The 25758-nt window shown below is 47.5% G+C and overlaps 1 long non-coding RNA gene across 1 annotated transcript in view; it reads right to left on the bottom strand.

Annotated features, from left to right (window-relative positions):
* Positions 1–4034: 4034 nt before the first annotated feature.
* LOC144150970 (uncharacterized) overlaps positions 4035–25758 on the bottom strand; it is a 45368-nt gene continuing 23644 nt past the window's right edge. The window contains exon 3 of the long non-coding RNA XR_013318590.1: positions 4035–4184. This is a non-coding gene — a long non-coding RNA (uncharacterized LOC144150970). The remainder of the gene's footprint in view (positions 4185–25758) is intronic.

Below are 25758 nucleotides of genomic sequence, written 5' to 3'. Positions count from 1 at the left end.
GAGCGCTTCGAGATTGCCTCAGACGTCACTTGCTGATTGGTTAAGTGCCATTGTCTTGCGTCACCCTGTTTGTCGAACATGCCCCATGTCTCACGAAATGATTACTACATAACCTAACAAAAACAAGACGTGTAAATATTGTCATAATCTAAGAAAAGGGGAACAGTGGTGCGGAGCAGTATGGTGCCGCCATCTAGGAGGACTGACGGTAAATTACCCTCCGCCATCTGTTGGTGACTTAAATGCGCAGTTGTAGTTCACTTGAAGACCCGTACATGTGATGTCATGGCAGACGTCAGAAAACACACGATTCGGCGGGAGAATCAAAATTTTAACGTCGTTAATTTATCGGGAAATAACGCACCACTTGCTTCCAGAAAAGTGCTGTGGGCACTATAAAACACCATATATTTTGAATAAAACTAGCTTTTATTTCCCCGCATGGGCCCTATTATGTGAAACTTGTCCACAGAGAGAACGGCAGTCTTCTTGGTGATGGTGCATACCTGCTGCGTCTCACGAAGAGATCGCCACATCTGCGGACGCACGAAGGCGCGCGTTATACTCGGGCGTTGTTTCGTAGTGCGTCGCGTCGCTGAAGGGGGCCATGTCTAGGGCCTTTCACCATACTTTCACGCTTCGTTTTCCTGCTCACTCCATCTTCGGTGGCCTCTTCGTTCTCTCGGTTATCCTGTAGAGCGTGGCTGCCGGAGAGAATGCCTCGCGCCGTCTCGGCATACCACCCTCGCCGTCACACTTCGTCCATACTACCTCGTCCGCTTTCCTGTTCTTTCTATCTCTTTGGTCATCGGTGTTTCTTCCGTTCGTTTGCTTCTTTAAATACGAGGGCCGGCGAGGGCCTCGAGGGCCAACCACAGGAGCGGGCGCTTAAGTGCTGCGCACTAAAAGTACTGCTTGACGGCATTTTACCCCTAAAAGCGCGACATTAATTTGAGCTTTCAAGTTTACCCATACGACGTGCCAAGAGACGTCATATGGTACGTCTTGACAGCGTTAAACCTCTAATTGGGATATTAGGCCTAATGACGGATGGTCGCATGCCAGCGTGGCCTCCTGCTTGCGTGTGCTCGTATGCCTTGTGAGTTATAAAGTTCAATAACTTAAAAAGTTGAATTTGTTGTTGTAAAAAGACGCCATGTTTTTTGGCTTGCAGTACCATTTATTGTAGCGTTTTCTTACGCAGAAATCAACATAACGTTTGTACTGAAAGTGACTGGGATTTTGGTTATTTCTCTTTGTATACTTCACCGAAAAGTAACCGCATATACTCCAGTTACTTCGCGCGCTTGCCCGCGTATTTTCTGTGCTCGCGGTGGCTCAGTGGCTAAGGCATTCTGCTGCTGAGCACTAGGACGCGAGTGGAAATCCCAGCTGCAGCGGCCGCTTTTCTGGTGGAGGCGCTCGTGTGTACGAGATTTCGGCGCGCGTTAGAGATCCCCAGTGGGTCAAAATTAACCCGGAGCCCTCCACTACGGCGCGGCTCATCGCTTACGTTGCGTCGGCACGTTAAACCCTACAATCAATCAATCAATCAATCAATCAATCAATCAATCAATCAATCAATCAATCAATCAATCAATCAATCAATCAATCAATCAATCAATCAATCAAACTCTGCTCGCGTGAATGCGCAGCTCGTAGAGGCACATTTATCGTGTTTTTTGCAGAAGTGACGCTGATAAAAGGGCAAAAGATATTCGCGGCACGCTGTCCAAAAACCCGGCGAGTGATGGCCGGCCTTATGTATGGACCAGAAACGGGCACGTAGTCGAAAAATCGGGTCGCGCCGGTCAAAAACCAGCAGGTGGGAACCCTACTCACGGGACAGGGAGAGGCAGGCTAATAGTGCTTGCGCACTTTTAAAAGCGGTTTACCTTTGCAGCAATAAACTGGAGTTGTTTGGACCTAGTGTGGTATCTATTGCAAGGGTATCCATTGCGATGTAAATACTTTTTAGAGCGGAGCTATATAGGCTATTTTGTGACCTACACTGTGTCGAGAGTGTGAGCGCGAAAAGGTCGCCTCAACACAATCCGATCTTGCGGCACCGGCATCTTTTTCATTAATTCTCTGTAGATCTCATCACATGTAGGCTCCTTGAAACAGTCACGAAGTTGGCCATTTGAACGACTTTCTTATATCCCGTCCAGATTTATATACTTTTACTGCAAAGCAGTGCACGTCTAACCTTCCCTCCCGCGCTTCCACCCTCCCCTCCCCCCCCCCCGCTTGCTTTCATTCTGGTGTCATCGATTTACTTTGCGCCGCTTTGGGGCTCCTACTTACTACCATTGACACCTCTTTAAAAACAATTTTCCCCTTCACCTCCACCGATTACCCTTACAAAGTTGCACAGTCGGCAGCTACCGGTGGTAGTGCGGTTATCAGATGATTGCAAAAAATAAACACAGATGGGTGTAAAAAACGCACTGACAATTATTGCACTCCCTAATATGAAATTTGTGCGCAGCGCGAGCTGCAGTCTTCTCTATCACGACGCATTTCTGCTGCGTCGCAGGAAGTGTTCGGGTGATCAGCGAACGCACAGCGGTGTGCGCTATTCTGCTGCTACCTCGCAGTGCGCCGCCGCCGCCAGCCAGCATGTTGCCAATTGTGTTTCAACCTGCCGCGCAAATGTCGCGAGGTTCGGCTTAGCCCCGCACAAGGGGGCAGCGGGCATTTGTTGCATATCGTATTTGAACCTCGCGCGCAAACGTCACGTGGTTTGGATTAGCGGAGAATGAAACAGCGTCTCGGGAAACTGCCAGGAGGAGGGTGCTCCTTGATGGTGACGCCTGAGACGTGTGAGGGAAAGGCAGTGAGAGAGATGACACCATAGCCGCACGTGTCGTACTCCACCTAACCCTTCGCTAGACTCTCTTCTCCAATAACACGGTTAGGCGGACTAGTTGGTAATCTGAATTCATGGCTGTAACCTTTGCGAAACTTTAGACGGGGACAGTTACAAAAAGGGACACGAAGATCAGCCCTGGTCCTCGTGTCCCTTTTTGTATCTGTCTCTGTCTAAAGTTGCACAAAAGTTACAGCCATGAATGTCTCTTCTCCATTTTCTTTCATCGCTGCCGCGTTCGCTCACTCGGTTACGCACCCATAAACAGACGCTGCTCCCGCGAAACCCAGGTAACGTGTGCCAAAGGGCTTCCCTAAAACGACTGAAAACCGCCATCGCAATTTCTGCTGAAATTCTACTTCGCCAAGTAGCTGCGAATCTCTTCCGGTAGAAGAGAAACTTCAGAATGTTTAAGCTTTAGTTTCAGTCTTGCTTGGCGTCGCTTCAAAATGGGCGCAGCAAAGTGAGAGGAGGAGAAAATCTCTACGCCAATATGTGCAAAAGGAAGTGGCAAGGAGGCAAGGGGCTGAAAGCAAGTGTGGGTAGCGAGTGGAGATGTCTGTGCGGAAAGGTTTGTTTTGGGAATTAGCCGCTCCTAGTTATGACGTAAATTCTGAAGTGCACGTGTCCTCTTAGTTTTGAGAGGCGAGATGGCGTGGGCTCGGCGCCATGAGTGTCCGATCTAACGACAAGGTGCGCATACCTAAGAAAGTCAAGTCAAACTTTGGAAGGCCACCAGCTCCGCTGTCTTTCAGTCCTCACAATTAACTTCACAGGTTTCCCAATTTCATTTGCCTTCCTGCCGCCTGGACTGAAGAGACTCCTCCTGTCATCTGGCGATCACGAACTGATAACGGCGGGCGTCGTTGGACACTTGCGGGTCAACAAAATCTCGTATTTCCAGGTTGTCTTTGCTCCATGCCTGCATGCGCCGAAGCGACACCTGGGTTACGAGGCAGCACTATTTCTAGTTTTTTTAGTCCGCCAGAAGTGGCCACGGAAATGTTTTCACGCATCTGGCCGTTTATGTACTATAAGAGGCTGTTACTACCATGAGTGGTACATTTGGATTCACAGCAGTGCAATGTAGAGATAGAGGCAACCTTGTTTCGACCGGTATGTGTGTCTTCTCGTTGTAGAACACCAATTTCTTGTGCTTTATTTCGGTCATAAAAGTCAATTGGGCGGGAAAAATTATACGAGTGTTCTCATAAGTCACCAGGCAATAACTATATCGCTCAAGTGCCATAATTACGATCCGTGACGAATGGAGTGGTGCATCCGCAGTATCTTTGCGCCCTCGTCAAACTGCCTGAAAAAGGATAAAGAAAAAATCAAGGTTGTTGAATGAAACTATAGGGAAAAAGACAAATGCCGGGAAGAGAGCACTACAAATTACCTATTTATGTAAACATCTGGAAGTAACATCTGGTTTGTACTCGGAATATTTACACTATTATATAATGTCCCTACAAAGGTTGCTCAAGAAAGAAGATGGAACATTTACGACATAACTAAACACGGCCACCACTACAGATTTTCTATTCTGGTTGTTTGCAACAAAGTGAGCCTGTTTGCTTTTGTAATCAGTAATTAATGATAGGTAACGGACAGGGCTTACGCTTACCCACAAGTCTACCTTTGCCCTACTAAAGAGCGGCTCTGCTGGCTCTCATGTGCGTAATATATTTGGTGGACTCCTTGAGCGCCTTACTCTAAAGCAAGGAGTGAAGTTCCCAGACCTCTTCGCGTTTGACTACCCCGGTATAATTTGTGCACTCCCATAGTTTCACAATCCAATGGGAGCGAGCATTTGATTGTGACGACACAATGAGAGTGCGCAAACTATTCCGGGGCAGTGTAACACGAAGAGGCCTGGGAACGTGATTAGGCCACAGCCTGGTTGACATTTCTGCCTTTCCTTTACCTTTATTCCTTCCATTGTGTCACAAGCACTGACGAGCCATCACTGCCTTTAGTGTCTGATTCGGAGGTTTATTATTGGTTATCGCTACAGGTGCTCGTTCCAATTTGGCGCATCTGAATTGTCTCCTGCAACTTCTGACCTACAAAGGGCAACAGCGCTGGGTTAGCTCCAAAGCCACATGTGCTTGAACGAACCGGCTTTCTATATTGTCGTTTGCTCTAGAAGAAAGGTGGGGAACATATTTATTTGGTTTTATGGCGTAAAGGCCGCCAATGGAATCTGAACTTGGCAACATTTAACGCGCGAACCTTATCTACCGAAGCAAGTTTCCAGGTGTTGTTTGAGGAATTAGAGAGCATTAAATGGGATGTAATAGGGCTTAGCGAGGTTAGGAGGGCAGGCGAAGCCTTTACGGTGCTGAAAAATGAACACCACCTATGTTACCGGGGTCTAGAGGACACAAGAGAACTGGGAGTGGGATTTATAGTCAATAAAAGCATAGTTGGCACCATAGACGAATACCATAGCATTAACGAAAGGGCAGCAGGTCTTGTATTTAGGCTCAATAAGAGGTACAAGCTCAAGGTGGTGCAGGGCTACGCGTCCACATCTAGCCACGACGACCAAGTAGTGGAACGCTTCTATGAAGATGTGGAATCGGCAATGGCTAAAGTAAAAACACAGTATACCGTAGTTATGGGGGACTTCAATGCTAAAGTAGGCAAGAATCAGGCTGGAGACAAGGTAGTTGGGAACTATGGTCTGGGCTGTAGAAATAGCAGGGGGGACCTACTAGTTGAGTTTGCAGAACGGACTAACCTACGCATAATGAATACCTTCTTCTGTAAACGGGAGAGTCGGAAGTGGACCTTGAGGAGCCCGAAGGGGGAGCACAAAAATGAAATAGACTTCATATTATGCGATAACCCTGGCGTCGTGCAGGATGTGGAAGTGCTCGGAAGGGTAAGGTGTAGTGACCACCGTATGGTAAGATCTCGAATTAGGCTAGATTTGAGGAGGTACCGCAACAAGCTAGTACAAAAGAAGCTGATAAATGAGCTAACAGTAAGACGTAAAGTAGAAGAATTCAGGACCGCGCTGCAGAACCGATATTCCTCCCTTAACGACGAAGCCGAGCTTACGACACAGGAAGCCAGCGGCAACCTTACACGCATTATCAGGGAGTGTGCAGTAGAAGTCGGGGGCACTATGGCTAGACAGGATACTGGTAAACTTTCACAGGAGACGAAAGATCTAATCAGGAAACGGCAAACCATGAGAATCTCCACCGCAGCTGAGAGAATAGAACTAGCCGAGCTCTCGAAGTTAATCAATAAGCGTAAGACAACTGACATACGGAAGTATAATATGGAGAGGATCAAATACGCTGTAAAGAACGGAGGTAGCCTGAAAGCAGTGAAGAGACGTCTTGGCGTGGGGAAAAATCAGATGTATGCACTTAAGGATAAGCAAGGCAATGTCATCACAAATAGGGATAAAATAGTCACAGTGGCCGAGGAGTTCTATAGGCATCTGTACAGCAGCCGGGACATACAGGATAATGCCGAACGAGACAGTAGTTCAGAGGAGATACACATCCCACCAGTAACGACCGAAGAAGTAAGGAAGGCTTTGAAAGAAATGAAAGGGGGCAAAGCACCTGGTGAGGATCAGATAACAGCAGACCTACTGAAGGATGGCGGAGAAATTGTATTTGAAAAACTGGCAAACCTGTATACGCAATGCCTAATGACCGCAATGGTACCGGAATCTTGGAAGAACGCGAACATCATCCTAATCCATGAGAAAGGCGACATGAAGGACCTGAAAAATTACAGGCCGATCAGCTTACTGTCAGTCGTCTACAAGGTATTTACCAAGGTAATCGCTAACCGAATCTCTGCAACCTTAGATTTCAGTCAACCTAAAGAACAAGCAGGGTTCCGTAAAGGTTATTCAACAATGGACCATATTCACACGATCAATCAGGTCATAGAGAAGTGCGCTGAGTATACTGAAACCCTATATATAGCCTTCATAGATCATGAGAAAGCATTTGACTCGGTCGAAACCCTAGCAGTCATTCAGGCATTACGGAACCAGGGGGTAGATTAACATTATGTAAGAATATTAGAGGATATCTACAATGGGTCTACAGCTATCATCATCCTCCATAGGGAGAGCAGTAAAATACCTATAAGAAAGGGTGTCAGACAAGGAGACACAATCTCTCCAATGTTATTCACAGCATGCTTACAAGAAGTATTCGAAGGTTGGATTGGGAACAGGTGGGAGTAAGGGTTAATAGAAAATACCTCAGTAACCTCAGATTTGCTGATGACGTTGCCTTGGTAAGTAACTCGGGGGACGAATTGCAAAGCATGCTTTCCGCATTAGGCGAACAGAGTAGGACCGTGGGCCTGAAAATAATGTACAGAAAACTAAAGTAATGATCAACAACCTCGGGACAGCACAGCAGTTTGAAATAGGTGGCGAGGCAGTGGAAGTGGTAAGCGAATATATCTACTTAGGCCAAGTTGTGATCCCAGATCCCAACCATGAGGCAGAGATAATTAGAAGGATCAGAATGGGGTGGTGTGCATATGGCAGACATTCTCAGATAATGAATAGCAGCCTACCATTGTCGTGAAGAAGAAAGTGTATGACAGCTGCATCTTACCGGTACTCACCTACGGGGCAGAAACTTGGAGGCTCTCTAAGAGGGTTCAACTTAAATTGAGAACGACTCAGCGGGCAATGGAGGGGAAAATGATAGGTGTAGCATTAAGGGACAAGAAGAGAGCGGAGTGGGTCAGGAAGCAAACTGGTGTCAAGACATATTAGTAGAAATTAAGAAGAAGAAATGGACGTGGGCAGGGCATGTATTGCCAAAGCAAGATAACCGCTGGTCATTAAGGGTAACAGAGTGGATCCCTAGAGAAGGCAAGCGCTGCAGGGGGCGGCAGAACGTTAGATGGGCAGATGACATCAAGAAGTTTGCGGGGATAAATTGGTCACAGTTGGCACAGGACCGAGGTAATTGGAGAATAATGGGAGAGGCCTTTGCCCTGCAGTGGGCGTACATAGGCTGGTGATGATGACGATGATGGCGTAAAGGCATTACGAGGAGTCGCTGGTAATTATAATTGAGAAACGTACACTAGAGTTGAGATAATGCTAGGTAAACGAGTCTCTGTTGTGAATGCAATGGCAGGTACATTGTGATTATAGAACAGGTGTTTTAGGTCGTTTAGTCGGAATATTAAGAACTAATTACTTGGCGCTTTATAAAAAGACTTCATGTTCATAACATACACAGTAAACGGGAGCAAAAAAAACGTCGCTGGATGCGTAATACATAGGTTTCTGTGACAGGGTTTTAAAATCATATTTCGCTAGTACGTGTTGTTGTCATGTTATGAAAATTTCTCTTCATCTCACCACCTGAAAGAGCTGCAATAGCGGCAGCCGAAAGGTCTGTTATCAAAACGAACGGACTTCAAATTTTAATATGGCAGCAACTTCAAGTTACTATAACCAGGCTGTGGGCAGGCTGTGGGTTATTTTCAACAAATACTGATGCTCCTCCGATTTCACATACCTTTCCCTTCGACACTAAGAAGCGATTTCCGTTCTGGTTTTGCATCTATATGTATTTGACGAAATTTGACGGATAGGGTCGAAAACACCTAATAGAAATATTTCCGTCGACGTTCTGTCGGGGAGGCGCCGTACAGGTGCCGTCGAATACCAGCATCCAGCTACAGCAAAATGAATGCGCAGCAAATTTGATTTGGCCCAGCCAGAGTTTCTCATAATAGGATGATGAACATAACTCTTAAACAGAGGTGGTAAGTTGCACTCGTCGGTTCGTTCCCAGGTTGTCGTCGATGCAATTAAGGAGCGTATTCATTGGCATATTGTCTGGCACGACTATAGGAGTACTCAGTTCATCAACCTAAATATGTCATGACTTGTCGGGTGCGTTACACAAAATACATAAAGGCCACGAGGTCCAGGAAATCAGCGTTTTTCCGTTTTGTAGAGATCATGAAGTCCTCTATGAATGCGCCATCGTGCACAACTAAATTACGGAAGGCAGGGGAAGGCATTCGCGGCGAAGGAGGGTGTAAAAGGGATAGTTACATCTGGAACGGAGGTACAACACGGTTTAACGAACACCGAGGAGCAGGGCGGGACGTCTGTGTTCTCATCCATTCTTGACTTCGACGTGATAGGAATCGTCCAAGCGAATGGTAGAAAGCTCGACATCAGCCTGGGAAAAGTCAATGGCAGCATTATGGCGTTAATGCCGTAATCGAAGAGGACGTTATAATAGCAAAGTGGAAGGAAGAAGAATACGATTGTGTACGAAGTGTTGTGGATAATGACACGAGCAGCGGAGGCAGCTGGCAGTTGAACAAGTTATGAATTCACCGTTTGCCATGGCTGTGGAGAAAGTTGTCATAACATTGAGATTAGAATTTTAGCAATTCCCCGCACGGGGTACCTTGAGTAATCTTGGTGACGGTACTGGCGATACCGCGGACCCCGAGCCCCCCAACATGAGCTGTGACCTACCGTGGTGATGTGTTTTTAAGGTGAAGGGTAGAAACCTCAAACGGTGGCCGTCGAAGCCCAGGTCAAGCTCCGGCAGATGGGCTCCCTGTCTGTTTATCAGGCAGGGAGCTCCGGGACCTCTCTCGGTATCAGGGTAACCCGAGCGAAGGAAGTACCCCCGTCCCCTGCTTTTGCCTATGCCATATGGTAAATCGAACCCCCCCCCCCCCCCGAACATGATCGGACCCTGAAAAGGGTCCACACCGAAGCATCTTTCCCAACTCTTCCTGCCATCAACTCCCCGAAACCCGACAACTACCCCCGTTTTCTGATAGTTGAATCTGTTGACAAATCCAAGCCTATTTCTTCACAATCCGTATTCCTTGTATCGAAGTTTCTTGAAGCCATCCTTGGCAAGAGGTACAATGCAAAAAAACTAAGAACCGGTGAGGTCTTAGTTGAGGTCAACACGCAGCAGCAAGCGACAACTCTCATGAGCCCAACCCGCATGGCAGACCTTGATATCAGAGTCACACCCCACCGCAGCCTCAACAGCTCCCAGAGTGTGATATCGGAGTCAGATCTCCTAACCAAGACAGAGACCGATCTGCTCGAAGGCCTAAACGACCAAGGCGTGACAGCAGTAAGGCGCATCGTCATTAGGAGAGACAACAAAGAAATAGCCACCAAACATCTGATTCTGACTTTCGACCGCTGCAAACTGCCCGAACATGTCAACGCAGGTTTAATTCGTTGTCCTATCTGGCCATACATCCCGAACCCGCGGCGCTGTTTCAAGTGCCGGCGGTTCGGGCATGGTACCAACTCATGTCGTGACAGAACAACATGCGCCAAATGTGGCCAGCATGATCATCTATCCGACACCTGCATTGCAACCAACCTTACCTGCCCGAATTGCCAGGGTCCACATGCAGCATACTCTCGCGCTTGTGAAAAGTTTCAACTGGAGAAAAAAATCATGAACGTAAAGGTAACAGAAAACATAACCTTCCCGGAGGCGCGAAAGAAGTTCGCCTCTTTTCCCCTGGGAATGTACGCCGACGCTGCTCGCCGGGGGGCGGAGTGGCGTCTGGTTTCGGCGGGGACCCAGTGCCGCGAGTCGAACTTCGTCCCGCTCCCGCCCCCCCCCCCCCCCCCTTCCCAAGGTTGCTCCGAGTAGCCCAACCAGCTCTGCACCGCTCGCTCACCCAGCAGCGGCTGTGGTAGCAACAACGCCTGTTGGGGATGCCGCTGCATCCACTGCTTCCTCTCCACCGGCCCAAAGCACCGGGCCAAGGCAAGGGCACGGAGATGGAGACGGAGGCAGTCGCAGCGACCTCACCCGCCTCACTGACTGTGCCATCTGTGGTGCTCCCCACGCCTTCGGCACTGGCAGCGCAGGCAAAGAACACCCGAAAGGGTACCACGTCAAGGGAGCCCAGTCCGCTGGGTACCCCCTTGCCTTCAGATGATGACATGGACGTCGAGCCCTTCCGGCTTTCATCGGAACGAAAGCAACGGGCTGCGACGTCCAGGTCAGTAGAGAAGGTTAGGAAACACCTTCCAAGAGTCCAAGCCCCGAAAGACCCTACACAAATAGTCACACTCCAGTAGCTCTGAACACATAATAATGGGAAGAGAAAATATTGTTCAATGGAACTGCAGAGGCCTTCTGAATAATCTCGACGACGTGTATGAGATTCTGCATGCCAAAGAGCCAAGTTTAATGTGTGTCCAGGAAACACATCTGAATTCAAAACACACAAATTTCTTGAATAGTTACCTGGTATACAGGAAAGACAGGGATGGCTCCACACAGTCTTCTGGCGGTGTGGCCATAATCACCCGCAAATCCTTAGCATGCCACCCTATCACCTTGAACACCATCCTTGAGGCTGTAGCCATCCGCACAATAATATTTAATAGGTTGATAACGGTATGCTCCATATACATTCCTCCTGATGTTGCACTTACGAGCTCTGACTTCGAGGCGCTGGTTGACCAGCTGCCCGAACCATACATCCTAACAGGCGACCTTAATGCACACAATTGTCTTTGGGGCTCTACTCGTACCCATGCCCGAGGTCGCCTGATAGAAAAGTTTTTAACATCCTCTGGAGCATGCCTTTTCAACAAGAACCAGCCTACATACCATAACATAGGACACAATACATACTCAAATCTTGCCTTGGCTATTGGTTCTGCAATTCTCTTTCCATGTCTTGAGTGGGGTGTGGGCACTGACCCAAATGGTAGTGACCATTTCCCCACTTCATTAACGTATATAGGTACAGGCCCGAGCAGTCCATCTTTCCATAAAAGGTTTAATGAAGCAAGAGCTAACTGGAATACATTTACAGCGACATCCAAACTACACCACACATCCATAGAACACCTACACGTTGAAGAAGCTACCCAACTGCTCACGGCGCATATCCTCGCCGCCGCCGAAAAGTCCATTCCCCACGCCTCTGGTGCCCCGCACAACCAGCGGAGGCCGTGGTTTATTGAGGACTGTAGGCGGGCGCGAGAGGCCCAGAACAAGGCGTGGGGTGTCCTTCGTCGGTACCTCACGTTGGGTAACCTCATTTTGTTCAAACGGGCCAAGGCGTTAGCAAAACGTGTGCGCCGTGAGGCAAAACGAGAGAGTTGGCGTTCCATCAATAAACTCCTACACAGACACACGGAAAGCATGGACAAGAATACGCAAACTCAAAGGACAGCAAACACACAGCCTGCCTCTGGTCAGCACAACAGGGGACACACTCAAACACCAGGCTGACACCCTCGCACATCACTTCTAACACGTGTCCAGTTCAGCACACTACACAAACACTTTCATGAAACACAAACAAACGGCCGAAAAGAAGCCTATACTAGATAACAATAGGTCAACATCTTCTTATAACTCAGAGTTTTTACTGCATGAGCTGAGAGCTGCTTTGAAAACGTGTATACCGTCAGCTCCAGGCCTAGACAACATCACATACACAATGATACAACACCTGCACGCAGACACTCTTCTAACACTCTTACACCTATATAACAAGATATGGCTTTCGGGGCACATTACAAACTCTTGAAAGGAGGCTATAGTTGTAGCTTTCCTGAAGGATGGAAAGGACCCGTCGTCCCCCTCAAGTTACCGTCCTATTGCCCTGACGAGCTGCCTGTGCAAGCTCTTCGAGAAGATAGTAAATTGCAGGCTCGTTTACTTCCTTGAGTACAACGGTCTTCTCGAGAGCAGCCAGGCAGGCTTCAGGGTGGGGCGATCGACGAACGATCAACTGGTAGCTCTTGACTCGTACATCAAGGATGCCTTCGCGCATAAGCAGTATTGTTTAACTGTGTTTTTCGACCTTGAGAAGGCATACGACACCGCTTGGCGTTATGGGATCCTTAGTGACCTAAAGTCATTCGGTGTTTCGGGTAACATGTTGAACACTCTTGTTAGTTACTTGTCAGACAGAACGTTTCGAGTAAGAGTTGGTTGTGCACTCTCAAAGGTTCACGTGCAAGAAAATGGCGTGCCACAAGGTGGAGTGTTGAGCTGCACTCTCTTCATAGTAAAAATGAACTCTCTTGGTAAGACACTGCCACCTACAATCTCTTATTCCATGTATGTAGATGACGTACAGATATCCTATAAATCATGAAATATGTCAATCTGCGAACGTCATGTCCAGCTTGGTGTAAAGAAACTTGCCGGCTGGGCAGACAACAATGGTTTTAAAATGAATCCTGTAAAAAGCTCCTCCGTTGTGTTCTCCAGGAAGCGCGGGGTCCATATGGACCCAGACATTACTCTTCATGGCGTGTCGCTTCCTGTGAACAAGGAACACAAGTTTTTAGGTGTGGTGTTTGACCACAAACTCACATTCATTCCCCACATCAAGAAACTTAAGCATAAATGTCTCAAAACAATGAATATCCTTAAGGTTCTCTCCCACCAATCCTATGGTTCCGATAAAGAACTCCTGCTGCGCTTGTATACTGCTTTGGTTAGGTCTCGCTTGGACTATGGCAGTGTGGTGCATGGGTCGGCGAGTAAAACAGCGTTACGAATGCTTGACCACGTGCTACACTTGGGGCTTCGTCTCACCTCGGGTGCTTTTCGCACTAGCCCTGTCGAGAGTCTGTATGTCGAGTGTGATAAGTGGAGCCTTGAGAACCAACGAACCTACATGGACTTGCTTTATGCTTTTAAAATTTCATCACTGAATAATCACCCTTTTCATCCTGTCTTTAACGATACATCAACATCAATGCTCTTTGTAAATCGCCCATCCGTTCCTCTGCCCTTTTCACTTAGAGTGAGAGAGCGAGCCTCGGATCTCAGTGCTTCGTTTTTAGATGTATACAGGTCATCCTTTTCAAACAGTTTACCGCCTTGGCAAGTTCGCCCTGTGTCGTGCAAACTTTCTTTTATGAGACTTCACAAAAATCGCGTACCACGAGCTGCAAAACTGCAGCACTTTCTGTCTTTGCAGTTTAAATACACATGTGCAGAATTTTATAGTGACGCTTCTAAAACCTCCACTATGGTGTCGTGCGCTGCTCATGGTCCAAATTTCAACGCAGCCAGAACCATGAGCGTGCACATAACAATTTTTTTCAGCAGAAGCGTATGGAATTTTACTGATTGTACGACACATTCTTGAAAATCAAATTCCCAATTCCATCATCTATACAGATTCCTTGAGTGTTGTTAGCGCACTGTCTTCGCACAAGCCCCCCAAAAACCACATAATTAATCTTGTATTCAGCACTATCATGTCCGTGAATGCACAAAAGCATGAGCTGGTCCTTTACTGGGTCCCAGGACACGCAGGGATCGCTGGGAACGAGTTGGCGGACGAGAAGGCCGGTGCTGCTGCACTCAGGAACACTGTGGACATTAGAACGATACCCTACACAGACCTCAAGCCACACATAAGACAACACCTGCCCAGATCATGGCAAACATACTGGGATGAACAGACAGACAACAAACTACACGTAATAAAGCCACACTTGGGATGATGCAAAGCTTACTCACACAACCGACACATGGAAGTCGCCTTGGGTAGGCTGCGGATAGGGCACACCCATGCAACGCACTCGTATCTGCTGACGGGATCTTCTAGACCCCAGTGCAGCAGGTGCAGAGAGGCCCTATCCGTAGTGCACATACTAATCACATGCAAGGCACTTCACACAACACGACACAAACACTTCATAGAACTCTACAGACAACATATTCACCTACATCCATCGTTTTTTCTAGGTGACGATGCCATTGTTTCCGTGAAACGTGTGTTTGAGTATTTTTCAGACGTCAAGTTTTTAAACCTCATTTCCTATTACGCATAATAAACTCTGGTCCTCTACACGAGCCATGCTCATTGTCATTTTTTATTTTACTTTTGTTTTTGCTGACTTTACTTAGTGGTTAAGGTTTCACCCCTCATATATGACTATTGTTTTGGCGCTCTTTGCCCCTGTTGGCCTTGCACCATAAACATCCAACCATCATCATCAGAATTTTAGCAATTATTGGAAATGGAGGAAAATTCTGGCTCCATTGTAGGTTAAGGCAATGATAGGTGGCGCCTTCCACAGTTAGGTCACACAAATGTTGGCAAAAATAGAGGACTTGTACAATTCAAGTGTGACACCGTTCTTGCCTACAACACTGTGAATGCGAATTTTCCTGCACAGTTCAAATCACGCCTCGTGGGACCGCAAGCTCAAATGTGGTGAGTGTGGTCGGCGTACAGTGAAATTGGGACGGCTCATGAAAGGTTGTTTTCTCTCTGGGACGCTCTGATAGCTCATCAAGAGGGGCCTGCTGGGGACTGTACGGCAGTAAGCAAGGGTTAGCGGGAAAAAGAGCGTAGAGAAGTTGCCGGGGGAGGTTACTGGATGGCGGCAGTAGGGGACGGGTTATGCCGCCACCACATGCAACGTATTTTCATGTTTTAACGCGTCGACGTCGCCCCGCGTCACCAAAATGCATGCCAAACGTGAGTGTACGCGCTTCACATGCATCGAAGCCGGCATAGTATCAGGACTGATCTTAAAGCGAATGGCAGTGTTCGGGCTTCCTGCACATCTCGGGGTTTGGAGGTTATTGAGTTCTGCACAAAATTATACTTTTTTGTTGCATCAGCGCTGTATACCTCTACCCTCAACGGTTTCATCGTCGTAGGCTAAACAATTCTACGTTGGGCAAAACGCCATGGCCCCAACGCCTAAGAGGCCGAACGCATGTGCAAGGCTAATTTGGTATACACCATCAGAGCTCAGAATTTGTGTAATGAAACCACGATGCAAGCACATCCGCCGCGGTGGCTCATTGGCGAAGGCGTTGCGCTGCTGAGCATGAGGTCGCGGCTTTGATTCCCGGCAGCGGCGGCCGCTTTTCTGATGAAGGCGAAAAGCGAAAACGCCCGTGTGTACAAGATTTCGGCGCACGTTAAAGATCCCCAGGTGGTCAAAATTATTCCAGAGCCCTCCCCTACGGCACGCCTCTTCGCCTGCGCTGCGTCGGCGCATTAAACCCTACAATCAATCAACGATGCAAGCATCTGAACCCCATTATGAATTATGAAGCGCCTGGGAGCAGTGGGGCCCCCAACCATGTGTTGCTTGTAAAGTTTGCAGATTATCTTTGAACGCTACGCAGGACTAGATACAGTAAATGCAGCAGTTCTTGCTCAAGACACCGAGCGCATGCGTCAGGGTAGGCAGGACCCAGCATTTGCTCCAAGAGAAGCCGAGCGGAGTGTCAGTAGATAAGGTATTCGAGTACCACCACTAAGGCACGCAACCATGCAACGGCGTTCATTCTGTCGTTCTTCAGTGTTGCGGATTGCCGCATGTACTGCCTCACCATTAACTGCGACCGGGTCGTTTTATAACAACACTACTGAAGATGCAGCAAAACGTCATGTTTAGGCAGACTAATTCGGCTGAAGTGTTTTTACTACACTCGGGGACAACTTCAGAACGACACCAGAAGTTGCCGATGTGCCTTATCACTGTAGCGGGATGTTTCTCCGCGTGGTGCAAGTAGGGCGTTACTGTGAATATGCTGAACATGGCATGAGCCGTTCCCGTGATTATTTTTTATTTTTTGAACTTAATATGCTTATAAACGGCTCCAGTGATGACAAACAAACTGCATGAGAGAAGGCGTACGATATCGCGCATTCATAGCAAACCCCTTTCAAAACGCGCGCGCACTGATGTCAAGGGCCCGGCGCTTTGGCGGAGTGATACACTACATGAGGTGGTGCCGTTCTTGAGTTGTAACCGAATATAGCGCAATCCTTGTTTTGCATTCAGAACGGCGTCAGTTGCGCGCAGCCGCAGAGGAGGGAGGACAAGTTAAGCCTACCAGAGTTGACCGAATGAAACGTATAAACAAGAGAATGGCCGCGGCCATGACTCGTCGCAGTGTAAACAAATGTCACGTAATGCGGACTGATGAATGATCATGGCGGCGGCGGAGACAATGAGAAACATTTCACACCCTCCTCTATCACCTTCCTGTAGCGTTTTACAACAGCTTTGAAGACATCCACTTTCGCACCACGGGATGGTGACCAATTCATTCTATTGCGGCCGTCGGCTGTGTGGAGACAAATTGCAAGATATATCTGTTCGAAAGCGTGCATTCCATTAGTGGCTAGCTTGGCTTTTATCGGAGAGATCGGGTATCTGCGAAAGCTTTTTATGAGGTAAATGAGGAAGCTCTAGCTACATGGCTTGTAGTATTAGCATGATGTGCTTTTTCTGAGAGATCGGTTAGTGACAAACAAGCCTTATCAACGCCTGAATTTTAGCGCCGTATTTCCCTCCATTGGTTGCTGTTGGGGCTTGCGTAGGTGATATTTGAATTTTCAGGTAGTTTTTTCCCAGAAAAAGAAGTTGTGGCCTCATCGCTGGCTGAAGTAGCATAAGTCGACTCGTCTAGATGATCGGTGAGTGAGAAACGGACGTTACGTTTACCAAACTTTGTCCAATACATCCAAAACTAGACACACCAGACGGTACTCTAAGCACTTAGATTACTGTATGGAATTCTTGCCCCCTATGAAACATCTTCCAATACGGTCGAGCGGTTGGGCGTTCGGGATATGTTCTGTTTTGAAGGTGCATGTTTCGCATCTGCGCAGAACCGTTATTCTTCCTTTAGATGCGACTGCATCTCATTCACTCGCCTTGTCCCTCCATACGGCGTTGTTGTTGTCCGTCCACTCCCCTCGCCCATTCTCCTCGCCGCGCGAGCTGCGCTCTCCGCCGCTCACCCCCTCTCCTCTCCGATAGCGAACACTCTCTCGCGAGGGTCATTGGATTGGATTCGATTGGCTTGGCTGGGCTTGGATTGAATTGGATTTGGATTGGATTGGAATAAAGTGGATTGTGTTGGATTGTGTTGCGTCATAGCCGTGGAAGGGGGTTCACGGCACGTTTCACGCGATGGGAAAATCAACCTAACGGAAACAACAACGGAACCCCCTATGCGTCGCATCTAGACAGGGGTTCCCGCAAGGGGAGGTGGGAGTAATTTGTACTAAGTGTCAATTGGATCTCTTTTTCCCAGTGTAAGCGCCTGTTTACCTTATCAATCTAGAAGCGACGTTTGAGTCTCAATTCCGTAGGAAGGCAGCGCTTAACTTTGCTTTTGTTCACCTTTCGAAGTCGCTGGGCAGACGGTACATAACATCAAAGTAGAAATGAAGTAGTGAAAGAAGTTGTGCTAAGAATAATTTTTTATCCTGAATATTTTTTTAAGAGTTGGAAGGGCTCCCTTGAAATACATTTCGCATTATTTCATGATTTCCCAGCAAGCATTATTAGCAATTACACAGTCAGGAAAGACAAAATTGTTTTTCATGTCAATGTTCTCCTAACTGCGTGCATTTCCGCAATCGAAAATAGCTGCTCATTAAGAATAAAAATGTATGTAGTTCCACTCAGCGCGAAAGCTGTCGGAAGGGCGCAGCAGGAATTTGCCTGTCTTCCTTGTATCATTCTGCTGAGTACCTTGCGTTCATCTTCGGTGTATTGGTGTTTTGCTTTTGTTTTTCTGTAGCTTCCTTGTGTGTAGCTTTTTGTGTGTGTGTTACTTTTCTTTTTATGTGTTTAGGTTTCATTTTCCTGTGTTTAGCTTTTGCTTATCTGTTTTAATAACATCGGGCGCAAGAACCCCTCAAATTACCCGATTTCTGCCCAGATTCCTTCGTTGGTTTGTGCTGCAAAGCGAGGCACAACAATCATAGGAGGAGGCTCCTAAAATCTCGCCTGCGACGCCTAGGGCAGTCATTGTATCTTAAAGAGGATTCTTCTTTCGGGGGCACACATACGTTGTGCCAGGGCCACACGAATCTGTGTCGGGCCGTGCGCTCATTCGTTGCAGAGACGCTTTAGCTGCCCTGCAACAACTATTCGATCACACTGACTTTTATTTTGTGTTCCCATTCCTCTACCTGTTCTTCTCTTATTTGAACTTACTGAGTAAATGATTTCTTCTGCTCCCCTATTTCGTCTTTCGTAATTGGGTTTCACGAATAGAACAAATTCTTCTTGGCCAATTCCTTAAGTGGGTATGCGACATTTCACTTGCATGACCGGCAACCATATTAGACGGACAACATCCCGCGCCCCGAAAGTGCTCCGCTGTGAAAATAACTGACTAAAAGGGGTAGGGTACATAAAATGTGTCTACTAGCGAATGCTTACTCAGCGGCCGACGCGTGACTTTGACGGTCTCATGTGGTTACTCGCTCTGGTCGGCGTGTTATAGTGGTGCCGCTGAACGACACCATTGTTGTTGTTGTTGTTGTTATTGCTGCTGCTGTTGTTGTTGTTGTTGATGATGATGATAATGACGATAAACCGTATTGTCGTCTCCGTTCAACTGGAGTCACTGTGGAAGTGGCGGTGTCCTCGTCCCGTCAGACTGCGGTCAGTAACCCATTGGCCCTGGTGGCCTCTTCTGCCAGCTGGATGACTGCTGTTTGGACGTCGGATTGGGAGCTAAGCAACGCGGCCTCCCATTGCTCGTGTCTTGCAATGTCGTTCGCCTGATGTGGGTGTTTCAGTAAACCAGACACCCACATCAGACGAATGATACCGGCGCTCGCGAAATATGTGATTTCCCGTTGATGTAGTAAACGTTTACGCGAATACTTCGGACGAAAAACAGATAGGGCAATGGCCCTGCTTATGACTCGCACGTGCCGAACTTGGAGTCGGGACACGCATGGCAAGATCCATTCTCTAGTCTGTCGAGCGCACGCGGTTCTGTAGGCAAGATTGTCGCGGTTCTGTTTAGGGGGAGAACGAATAATTCTGCTCGTTGCGCTGGCCGTGCTGCTGCGGTGGCGCAGGAAAGGTGTGCAGCCATCGTTTCCTTGTGCTGAGCCTCAGCTAGCTGCTTTCGGGCGACGTTTCCGAGCGACGGTACGAAGGCAATTGGTGGCTCCGCTTTGCACGAGGGTGGGACCACTACACGGGTACAATTTTTCCGAATAATAATAGTTGTTTGAACCAAACAGCGTGTAGGGTTCTCATGATACATTGCCGCGACGCTCGCCACTCCCAAACAATAGCTCCCCAAGTTACAGCTGGTTCCTTTCCTATCTGGTCTAAACTTTATGGACACATGCGGTAGCGTGCAGATAACCGGCCAGGAGCATCTGCAAAACGCTGTAGTCAACCCTTTTAACTTGTATGGGACATTGTCTGCTTCCATTACGGAGGATTGGACGCGTTGTGACGGCTCAGTGCAGTCATCAAAATAGCTCGCAAATGTCTCTTTTGCTTGCTGTGTCAGCACACTTCAGCGCTCGTCGGGACGAAGATGTCCTGCAGTAACGTTGGCGATGACTTGGACCTGAATTCTATGAAGCGGAGACCACGTGTGAGCGTAGCATTCATGGCTTGTGTACTGCAGTTATTTCAAGTTGGACGGAAGATGGCATTGTTCAACATAATGTTATCGTTCATTTGTTGTGCGTACTCAGACGTTCGGGTGACGACAGCCACTGTGTCGATAATTATAGCGATTCGACACTGATGCATTGACCCAGAGCAGTTCAAAGGTGGCCTCGGTGACAGAGGACACCGGCTGGTTTGCTACAGCTTTACTTACTTTGCTAAGAAAGTTTGGGCGAGCGCGGTTGCGAAACTCCTAGGTGACTTAGCACAACACCTGACTTATATCAAGTGTTTGGCAGCCCGCCATACCTGACAGGGGGTGTGTATGCACCTGCGTAATACCCTGAGAAATGCAGATGCGCGCGTTGAGGTATTCAGAGGGTTGTACGTGCCAACACACATTTAACAAGCTGCAGCACTTAAGTAGCGAATCATTCAAAAGACTGAACTGTAACGCGGTCATAGAGTACACCACATTGGCAGAAACCAAATGGCAATCTCCACCAAAAAATGGTGAGCCAAAGATTATTAGGAAGGCGGACGGCCCAGTGAATCAGTTTTGATTCCATTGGGGTGCCCATATTTACAAAATAAAACCACATAAACATGGGCACCGTCCAAATAAATGAACCAAATGTGCACTTTGCCGGCCGGCCGTACCCACGTTCCTGTGTAGGGTTAGCCGAAATCATCTATCCCAACTTCCCCTTTGTTTTTCTTGTTGCTGCGGCGCTTTCTGTGGCCTCTACCTGGATCTCAAAAAACAAAACTGCCCGCAAATTATGTTCCTATTCTTCATGTGTTCGTGTCGCCGTTAATTTGCGCCGTTAACATGCATCATTACCACCTCGCCCAAATTTCAACCCTTTTACTCTACCTGGATGCTCTAGTTAAGTGCCGAGCACGGGCGTCTCATTTCCTCCACCGCCTCCCGCACCGCCACGGCTGCCGCGCCTCGCCCAAATAGTCCAGGAACGCTGAATCAACCTATCACTACCAGGAGTTTCGGGCGGTAATGCTGGGTCTCCTGGTAGAGATCTCCTCGCAATGCCGCTGATTCGAGGCTCCGGGCACCCTTTACCGTATCATGTGGGGCTGCGCTAAGAACCCCCGCCTATCCCCCCTGCCTTTCCTTTCCCCTGAGCACTGGGAGAGAGAACTGTCCAGCTCGGACCCTGACGAGCAGCTTTGGCTGGTGCAGAGAGCCCAAGAAGCCGGACGGACTCAAGGGGTCCTGGAATGAGGACTCTTCCCCAGGGCTGGCTGCCTCACAAACACGTATATTTCTCCTCTTCTACCAGGAGTTCAATGCGTGGACACGTTCTGTTCACGGCCATTTTCTGGCTCATGTGCCCACTCGGAAAGCAACCAGGTGATGCACGCAGGTGCTGCTGGTAACCAGCTTCTCTTTAGAAGCGTTGGTCATACTGTCATAAGGAAGCGGAAGGCCGGCAAAGCTCTAAGGTGTCAACAGCTGGGTTTATGCCCTCCGTCTATCCTTCCATTTCACGTTGCTACAACGTTTTTTGGAGGTAATTTTCTCTGGCTGGTTGTGCACATGTTCCTGGCGTGCCATCGGAGCTCTCGTGTTTCAGATGTTCGCATGGTCTTCTCACGAAGGTAAAAGTGGAGTCGTACTCTTTGCTCTTTCAGCGACCGTATCCTGTTGATTCTACTCCTGGCTTGTGTTTACAGCGAAGCTTTTTGTCCCTCGTCCAAGCTTTTCGCTCACGGCTCAGCGCTCCGTCCGTCTTTCTGGACGCACCACTCCCGATCGGTTTCTTTTACTTTTCGATGGAGCTGCCCACAGGCACGGTGGTGCGTCCCCACTGCGGCATCCAACCCACCATTGCATTCGCGAACCGTACACAGTGAAATCTCTTCGATACGATTCGGAATAGTACGTTTTTCGGCCTGGTACGTTTTTATTTTCTTTCCCACCCAAGGTCCCCTAGAAATAATGCATTTTTTGTGTTTATTATGATCACATTTTTGCCGAAAATTGGATAATAGGACCGCGAAAGCGGATCTCGACAGACCTTTCTAGTAACCTTACGTTTATTCTTAAGCATACTCGCTCAAACCGCATTCCAACCTACCACGACCTGCACGTCGCAGAGACACTAAGGTGGTGGAAGCGCCGCTTCTCCGGCAGAAACAAACATTAATGCAATGCGTGGCCGTTCCGTGCAATGCTGACGATAAGTCAGGCGATGCACCCCACCATGTAGCAAATGGGATCATAATCAAGGAAGAAGGCGCGGAATGCTCGTGGCAGGCGCGACTTCCTTTCCCGGCTTCTCCCATGAACCGTGCTTTCCGCGCAGTGATTTGTTCTCTTTTTTCCTTGGTTCTATGCGCGGCCTTGTTCCAAGGCTTGTGACAACGTCAAAGAAATGCAAGTCGCGAGAGGAAATTGTACTCCAATTCGAAGAGAACCCGAACAGGAAGTGCGTGGAATTGAAAAGACAGCTCTCCTAGCCAGTTTTAACGCTCAACACTATTGTCGGTAAACAAGGTTAACTTCTAAAGAAGCTGCAAGGTTTTGGGCCTTGCGTAAAACAAACGCGAGGTGCAAAGCATGAGTAAAAGGAAAACATCCTGCTTACATAATTCAAGAAAGTTAGAGCGGCACGAGTGAACTTCAACGGGTCAGTCCTACGCGAATCCGATGACAACGCGCGCTGCCCTCGGGTATTCAAAACTTTCAAGCATCCGGAGGCTGCCGTCACTGATTTACGGCAAAACGCGGATTGTCGTACAAGGCAATGCCTACCAAATAAACAAGTACCGACAGGTTCTTTTTGAACGTTTTAAAAGAATTTACACGTGGATATTTAAAAAAAACAATTGAATTTGAGCAGTTACTTTAATTTTGCACCATAGAAGTGAGTTGGTGACGGAGCTTGCATAGTTTCCTTCTGTTTAACCTAGTTGGATAATACGAGTTTCGTATAGTACGTTTTATGTTCCGGTTCCCGTGAAAAACGTGTCAAAGAGATTTCGCTCTACCGTTGGGGCTCCATACGCGTGGCGCTTCTATATGTGCGTTTCAGCATATATCCACGCGCTTGTAATACTCCCCTTAAACAAGCCCTGGCTTTTGGCTTTGTGGCTGGTTTTTCCTATTTTAGGTGTGTTTTTGGTGTGAATATTTCACGTAGGATGATTTCACCTGTTTTAGTTAGTTTTCGCTTGTCAAATGTGCCACAAAGACGTGCGATTCTCTTCGTGATATGATTTGTGAATTCGCAACCAGGCGCAGCTTTCTTGATAGCATCCCGGTCGAACAGCAATATCCCACTTTGGTTCGTCGCTGTCAGGTAACAGAAAGGCCGAGTTTATTCGCGCTGTGGGCGTGGGCGATCTTTGCGTTCTGAGAGACTCGGCTGGGGTCATGGACATCGTTGTGGTCTCTCTTTACATATTTGCTGTTGCAATCCGTGTGCCAAAAAGACTTCCGCACTTCGCGTTTTATGCAGTAGCCATCTGGGGTTCTAGTCGTGGTTTCACCTACAGCCACGATAACACCGCGCTGCAGCTTTTTAGCCGAGACTAATGTCGACATCCTAAAACCGAGAAAGCGGTTCTTACCCAACGTCATAAAGGGTGTCTTCGTTGTGCATCTTCCTACCGTCCACCCTTCCCAATTTTCCTTTCCCACGTAAAATGAAAAGTTCCAGCTGTTTCCAAAAATGAAATAGTTTGGCCTGTGTCTTCAATCATTTCCACATGGTGACATGGCCCGCCTGCGACGCCTTTCACATCTCACTGAAAGTGCTTTCTCACTCTTGCTTACGCTTGGCTACACGCAAAGAGGCACCAGTAAAGGTACTTTCTTTTAGAAATGGCACTAGTATCGCGAGGCATACGACATCGTGCTCTGAACTATGACAAGGAGGCGCTTCAAAAAAAATGTGAAATAGCTCAACTTTTTGCCTTTTTATCAGAAGTAAGATTGTTACGAACCTTCTGTCCGATCAGCATACAGATATATTGCCAAAAGATTTGCTGATGGGTTACTGGTTTACTGCTCTTTAAAAGAATATACCACAAAAGACGAAAAAACAGAAATGATGGAAACAGAAGTGCTGAAAAGTGAAATATGGTTTCCGTAGTTATAGGCAAATTATTCGGAAAGCGATGACAATGAGTATATACACTAAAAATTGTAAGAAATCCACACGGTTCTATACTCCAAATATATCTCGAAAATACGCTAGCAGGTTCAGGTTCAGTAAAAAATATTGAATGACATTGATGGTATGTTCTAGCTTCCAGGAAAGTTTCAAGTGTAAGAAAAGCTGAAATTGGGTTCCACGAGCCGATAGTAGCGTTTGGAAAACACCAACTGAAAAACAAGGTCAAAATTTTAAGAAAAAGTTGTACCTAAGTACCGAGAAAGGAAAGAGGGATATTGCAGTTAATGGCAATTGTTGCTCCGAAAGTAAAACGGTAGTATGCGACATCTTTACTGAAAAAATATTTTGAGAACTTGTTTTTTTCACACTCACATTTCAATTTAGAAGTCGAATATTTATGGGCAAAGCCCCTTAGGGGCTGGGGCTGTTGGCGTCTCCTGTCGTCGTCGTCGTCGTCGACGCAACAGTCGTCTCATGTAGTGACGGTACTAAAACAACTGGAAACTCATTTACGCCTCGAACTAGAACGTAAGGCGTGCTAAAAAAACACCGGTACACTCGTTTACGTCTCACGCTGGAGAGCTTCGTGCTTCAAAGACAAGACATTTACAGAAAAATCTGTATACCTCTACCCACCAACGGTTTTATTGCCGTTTGGGAAAACGCTAAAGCCCCAAGAACACACTTAAAGGAGAAATGAAGAGAAAATACAACTTCGTTTAATTTGAAAGAACTAGGAGTCAGTATCTCACTTAGCTCCATTACAGCCACAAAAGATGTTTTAACAAAAAAAAAGCAAGATGTATTTAAAACCTTTCAAATTTTGCGCCACAGTGACGTGTTATGAGCAAGAATGACGTCATACGGGCCAACCATAAAACATAATTTTCAGTGCGTTAACTGCACGTTAGCATTTAAGTGATGCGGTCAAATGGAACTAGGGGCGCCATTACAGACGTCCAGTCCTGTGTCGTCTCGACAGGTCAGTTAGGCGGCCGCCAATCGCACAAACAAGGTTCCGTGACGTCATAGAAAAGTTGCGGGAAATTGGCTAGGGGGTCGCGACTGCTTCACATGTTTTCTTTAATATCTCTGTTATTTGTTCCAAGATTGCGATGATATTGGTATCATTGTTATCGGGACTAAGCAGTCTTTCTAATAAGCCCAACTTGTATTTTGTCTTCATGGCTCCTTTACACACTGCATGCTTCGCCCCTCCCTAGCCTTCACGTTAATGGAGATGGCCCCTTCTTTCAAGATTCCAGAGACGCATAACGTAGTCTTTCTTGTTACGCGAAGGTAACAAAAGCATAAGTTAAAAGAAATCA

This window comes from Haemaphysalis longicornis, unplaced genomic scaffold, assembly GCF_048455015.1.
Source record: "Haemaphysalis longicornis isolate Haplotype H1 unplaced genomic scaffold, Haemaphysalis longicornis Haplotype H1 scaffold_86, whole genome shotgun sequence".
NCBI classification, from domain to species: domain Eukaryota; kingdom Metazoa; phylum Arthropoda; class Arachnida; order Ixodida; family Ixodidae; genus Haemaphysalis; species Haemaphysalis longicornis.
Note: the sequence above shows the minus strand (reverse complement) of the source record. Positions and strands in the feature narration are given on the sequence as shown.